Below are 6,628 nucleotides of genomic sequence, written 5' to 3' on the forward strand. Positions count from 1 at the left end.
CTTTTCCCCCAAATAATCAACCATAAACCACCTTAGCTTTACGAAGTAACCTTAGATAACGGTATATCGATTCATAAGTCCCTGTGGGATCGATATCTTTTAAAACTACGCGATAGAACTGTGCACTTGCAGTTTGTACCCCAAATTCGACTCATAAAGTCGAGCGATCAAGTTTTTGGCGCCGTTGCCGGGGACTTTTATTTAATCGATATCGTAACTCTTCCGTTACGCTGTAGAGACTAAGGTTTCTTTTTCTTCTATTCTTTCTTTCGTTGATTTGTATGCCACGCACTCGCTCACAAGGCGAACCGCTCTATTTACGAATCAACGATATCGAACTATATCTCCGAGTCCTACGACGAATTCGGGAATATCGTGCTGCAAACAATCTCCCTCCTGTAGAACTTCCTGATCTCAAAAACATTTTTCCTTCGATAACTGAGATGGCAGAACCAGCTCGTGCTCTTAGAGATTACGCCGCTCCATCGCAAGATGAACCGCATTCAAGTATTGCTCCGCCCGCAATCGAAGCAAACAACTTCGAACTTAAACCTTCGTTGTTGCAGGCTGTGCAACAGAACCAATTCTCTGGAAATCCTACCGAGGATCCAAACCTTCATTTATCCGTATTTGTCCAATACGCTGATACTGTTAAAGCTAATGGTGTCACTTCGGAGGCAATTCGACTTCGTCTTTTTCCTTTCTCATTAAGAGATAGCGCTAGAAGATGGCTTCAGTCTCTCCCTTCAAACTCTGTCACCACATGGAACGAGTTGAAGAAAGTTTTTCTTGCCCGATACTTTCCGCCAAGCAAAACAGCTATGTTAAGAGCCCAGATAAACGGATTTAAACAGAAAGACAACGAGTCTCTTTTCGAAGCATGGGAAAGATACAAAGACATGATGAGACTTTGCCCACACCATGGTTTGGAAGACTGGTTAGTAATTCACACATTTTATAATGGTCTCTTGTACAACACAAGGTTAACAATAGACGCCGCTGCAGGTGGTGCACTAATGAACAAACCTTATGCTGATGCTTACCAGCTTATCGAGAGCATGGCCCAAAACCACTATCAGTGGGGAACCGAACGAACAATGGTGGAAAAACCTCAAAAGAAAACTGGCATGTACGAGATAAGTAACCTTGATCACGTTAATGCAAAAGTGGATGCTCTGGTCTAGAAAATTGAAAGTTTAAATGTATCTCCTCCAACCGCCGTGGTTGCTATAACTCAGAATTGCGAGGTCTGTGGAATCCAAGGTCACACCCCTACGGATTGTCAACTCTTGACAGGAATCCAAGCAGAGCAAGTGAACTATGCTCAAGGAAGCCCCTACTCGCATACCTATAACTCAAATTGGAAGAACCATCCAAACTTTTCATATAAGAGTAATAATGCTTTGTACGCACCTGGACAATCTCCAAATCAAGCCCCAGCTATACCTCTAGGATATCAGAAACCGAACCCATCCATGCCTAACAATAACGCCCCTAGGAAATCCAACTTGGAAATCATGATGGAAAACTTTATAGCTTCCCAACAACAAACCAATAAAGATTTCTTAAACCAGAATGTACACACTGGCGAACAACTTAAACAACTAGCAAGCAAAGTAGATGCCCTGGCCACCCATAACAAAATGCTGGAAACACAAATATCACAAGTAGCTCAACAACAAGCACCTACTGCTGCCCTAACTGGTACATTCCCTGGACAGCCCCAACCTAACCCGAGAAGCCACGCTCATGCAATTATATTAAGAAGTGGAACGGAAGTGGAAGGACCGTCTGATCCAAGGATAGAAAACCAAAACCCTAAGAAATCAACTGAGGAAAGTGAACCTAAGGAAAAGGAAGAGAGTAATAAGGAAACCCTAGAAAAAAAGGAACCTTATGTACCTCCACCACCTTACATACCACCTATCCCTTACCCTCAAAGGCTTGTTAAAACCAAAGATGCGGGCCAATTTAGAAAATTTGTTGATCTCCTTAAACAATTAAACGTTACAATTCCGTTCACCGAAGCTATTACGCAGATGCCCTCATATGCTAAATTCTTAAAAGAAATTCTTTCTAATAAGAGGAAACTTGAAGATAGCGAAACCGTTACACTCCCTGCCGAATGTAGCGCTATAATCCAAAACATGCCTCCTAAACTCAAGGATCCGGGTAGTTTCTCTATACCCTGTCACATAGGAAAATTTGTCATCGACAAAGCCTTATGCGATTTAGGAGCCGGAATTAGCGTTATGCCTTTATCCATATGTAAGAAACTGGAAATGGGAGAATTAAGACCAACCAAAATGTCTGTGCAACTAGCAGATCGTTCCATCAAATATCCTGTAGGAATTCTTGAAAACGTTCCCGTACGCATAGGTCAATTCTACATTCCAACTGATTTTACAATTATGGACATTAGAGAAGATGATATTACACCCATTATACTGGGAAGACCGTTTTTAGCAACCGCCGGTGCAATCATAGACGTAAAACGAGGACGACTCACCTTTGAAGTAGGTGAAGAGAAAATTGAGTTCATTCTTTCCCAATTCTTGAAAGCACCTGCAATAGAAGATACATGTTACTTCATGGATATCATCGATGAATGCATAAAAGAAGCAGAGTTAGGAGAAGACAAATCATCAGACTATCTTTTAAAAGACAAATCTAACCAATGTTTAGCGATAACACCGGACCCCACGCAATGTCTTAACAAACCAACCCTTGACCTGAAAACACTTCCCAAAAATCTGAGATATGAATTCCTAGACTTAGAACTTGAACGACCTGTGATAGTTAATGCAGACCTAGGAAGACTCGAAACAGAAAAACTCCTACATATCTTAAGAAAGTATCCAACCGCACTAGGTTACCACATCACCGATCTTAAAGGAATAAGTCCTTCTATTTGTATGCACCGCATCATGCTAGAAGAAGACTGTAAAACCTCTAGGGAACACCAGAGGAGACTAAATCCGATCCTGAGTGAGGTAGTAAAGAAGGAAATAACCAAGTTATTAGAAGCAGGTATTATATATCTTATATCTGATAGCAAATGGGTTAGTCCTGTACACGTAGTACCAAAGAAAGGAGGCATAGCCGTTATTGAAAACGAAAAAGGGGAAACTATAACTAAACGAATCGAATCGGGATGGAGAATGTGCATTGACTATAGGAAACTAAACAAAGCAACCCGAAAAGATCATTTCCCTTTACCATTCATTGACCAGATGTTAGAACGATTAGCAAAACATTCGCATTTCTGTTATCTAGACGGTTATTCAGGCTTCTTTCAAATACCAATTCACCCTGATGACCAAGAAAAGACGACGTTCACGTGCCCTTTTGGTACCTTCGCTTATAGACGAATGCCGTTTGGCCTGTGTAATGCTCCTGTAACCTTTCAAAGATGCATGATGGCAATTTTCGCCGACTTTCTCGAAAACATCATGGAAGTATTTATGGATGACTTTTCCGTATACGGACAAAGTTTTGAAGAATGCCTTGAAAACCTAGAAAGAGTTCTTGAGCGATGTGTAAAAGTAAACTTAGTACTTAACTGGGAGAAGTGCCATTTTATGGTACAAGAAGGAATCGTTTTAGGACACATCATCTCGAATAGAGGAATTGAAGTAGACAAAGCCAAAATAGAGGTAATCGAAAACCTTCAACCCCCAAGAACCGTGAGAGAAGTACGAAGCTTCTTAGGACACGCTGGTTTTTACCGACGATTCATCAAAGACTTCTCTAAGATAACTAAACCTTTAACCGGACTATTGATGAAAGATGCTGATTTCATATTCAACGATAACTGTTTAAAAGCATTTCAAGCGCTTAAGCAAGCATTGATCTCCGCACCCATAATGCAGACACCCGACTGGAATGAACCATTCGAAATAATGTGTGATGCCAGCGATTATGCTGTAGGTGCTGTTTTAGGACAACAAAAGGATAAAAAGCTTCACGTTATATATTACGCAAGTAGAACCCTAGATGAAGCGCAGATGAACTACGCCACTACCGAGAAAGAACTCCTAGCAGTTGTATTTGCGCTAGATAAATTTCGTTCTTACTTGGTCGGAGCCAAAATAATAGTTTACACTGATCACGCTGCTATCAAGTACCTTTTAACAAAAAAGGATGCTAAACCTAGACTCCTAAGATGGATCTTGTTGCTACAAGAGTTCGATTTAGAAATCAAAGACAAGAAAGGAACTGAAAACGTAGTAGCAGACCACCTCTCTAGACTTGAGAACCTTGAACCGGAAAGAACCTCAATTAACGATGATTTCTCGTACGATAAACTTATAGCTACTTTGGAAGAGAACAACTCCGACAAACAAGTAGAAACCACCTTAGCTATATCTGTCACACCATGGTACGCTGATCTCGTCAATTATTTAGCTGCCGGAATAGTTCCGCCTACTTTATCTTACCAGCAGAAGAAACGATTCTTCTACGATATAAAACACTATTACTGGGATGATCCCTTACTTTTCAAAAGGGGCCCCGATGGTATTTTCCGTCGATGTATACCCGAAGAAGAGGTAGAAAATATAATCCAACACTGCCACTCCGCTCCTTATGGTGGACACACAAGTACATCCAAGACCTGCTCTAAAATCCTACAAGCCGGCTTTTATTGGCCAACTATATGGAAGGACGTACATGCGGCTATTAAGGAATGTGACAGATGTCAACGCACAGGAAACATATCTAGACGTGACGAGATGCCACAAAAAGGTATTTTGGAAGTAGAGATCTTCGACGTGTGGGGAATAGACTTCATGGGACCTTTTCCATCCTCTTTCGGTAACAAATACATACTCGTGGCAGTTGACTACGTATCAAAATGGATCGAAGCTATAGCTTCTCCAACAAATGACACCCGAGTAGTAACTAGACTCTTTAAGAATATAATATTTCCGAGATTTGGCATCCCAAGAATAGTAGTCAGTGATGGTGGATCGCACTTTATATCCAAGGTACTCGAAAAACTATTGTTTAAATATGGCGTGAGACATAGGATAACGACACCTTACAACCCTCAGACCAGTGGACAAGTGGAAGTATCTAACAGAGAAATCAAGCAAATACTAGAAAAAACAGTCGCCACTTCAAGGAAAGACTGGTCATTGAAATTACCAGAAGCTTTGTGGGCATACCGAACTGCTTATAAAACCCCCATAGGGATGACCCCATTTAAGCTCATATATGGAAAATCCTGCCACCTCCCGGTAGAATTAGAACATAAAGCCTATTGGGCTATTAGAAATCTGAATCTAAACTATAAAGCCGCCGGTAAAAAGAGAATCCTTGACATAAACGAATTAGAGGAACTCAGAAGAGACGCCTATGAAAATGCCAGAATCTACAAAGAAAGAACAAAACAATGGCATGACAAGCGTATATCAAGGAAAATCTTCAAGCAAGGTGACGCAGTCCTTTTATTTAACTCTAGACTAAAGTTATTCCCGAGAAAACTACGATCCAGATGGTCAGGTCCTTTTCATATCACTAACATCTTTCCCAGTGGAGCGATAGAAATTAAAGGCAAATCCACAGAGCCGTTCACCGTAAACGGGCAACGTCTAAAACACTATCACTATGCGAAAACCAATGGAGATTCGCAAATCCTACACTTAGACGAAATGCCTCCAGGATTAATAGATTATATTTAACAGTTTCTTTGTCGAGCTTGCGACATTTAAACAAAGCGCTTAGTGGGAGACAACCCACAATTATTTTATTATTTCCTTATATTATTATTATTATCTTCCTATTTCTTCCTTAATTATTCTTTTAATTTCTGTTTAGTATTCATTCCTAATTCATTTTAATTTATTAAAAACTTTTCTCTTCTTTCGGCATTTGGCCAAATCCTGACTAAAACTCATGTTTTCTTTTCTCTAGCTAACACTAACCAGATGGGACATATTGATCGTATGGGTATCAAATTCAGAGGAATGGCTCAGAAACAAAAGTTTGACGAACTAGCCACTAGAGAGATGCTACCTAGTTTATATGCTGATGATTGGGCTATGACTGCCCTTGGACTAAGAGAAAGTGTCCTGTATTTGCTGAATCAGATAGGATGGGAGACATCCCCTATCCTAAGACATTTCACCACCTACCGGAGACTCACACTAGAATTCCTTAGCTCATTAATCTATCTACCCAGCCATGGAAAAGGAATTAGCAGAGGTTTTATCCAGTTCAGAATGTTCAACATGGAGTACCAATTTAATATTAGAGACTTTACCAACCTTTTGGGTTTTCTTACCTCCTTTGACACATTCACAGTAAGCCAGGAAGAACTTTTTGAATATAGAGAACTTGAACACTTTTGGGGTAAGTTGACTGGAAATGACGAGCCCGAGGAACATGAGTTTCTCTCTGGAAACATACACAACCCGGCCTTTCGCTATTTCCATAAGATCCTGACCCACACTTTATTTGGGAAGAAGCCAAACAGTACTTCAGTTTCACGTGATGAACTCTTCATCATATTTTGTGCTTCCCAGAACCGTCCAGTAAACGGTGCCACTTTTATGTTAGCTAATTTGGACTACCTTATCCACGACGAGCGAGCACCAATCCGAATAGGCGGTTTGATAACTATGAT

At 40.5% G+C, this 6,628-nt stretch overlaps 1 pseudogene; it reads right to left on the reverse strand.

Moving 5' to 3' along the window:
- Positions 1 to 828: 828 nt before the first annotated feature.
- Positions 829 to 928, reverse strand: LOC127077200 (uncharacterized; annotated as a pseudogene).
- Positions 929 to 6,628: the final 5,700 nt, after the last annotated feature.

The sequence above is a fragment of the Lathyrus oleraceus genome, chromosome 4, assembly GCF_024323335.1.
Source record: "Lathyrus oleraceus cultivar Zhongwan6 chromosome 4, CAAS_Psat_ZW6_1.0, whole genome shotgun sequence".
NCBI lineage: Eukaryota > Viridiplantae > Streptophyta > Magnoliopsida > Fabales > Fabaceae > Lathyrus > Lathyrus oleraceus.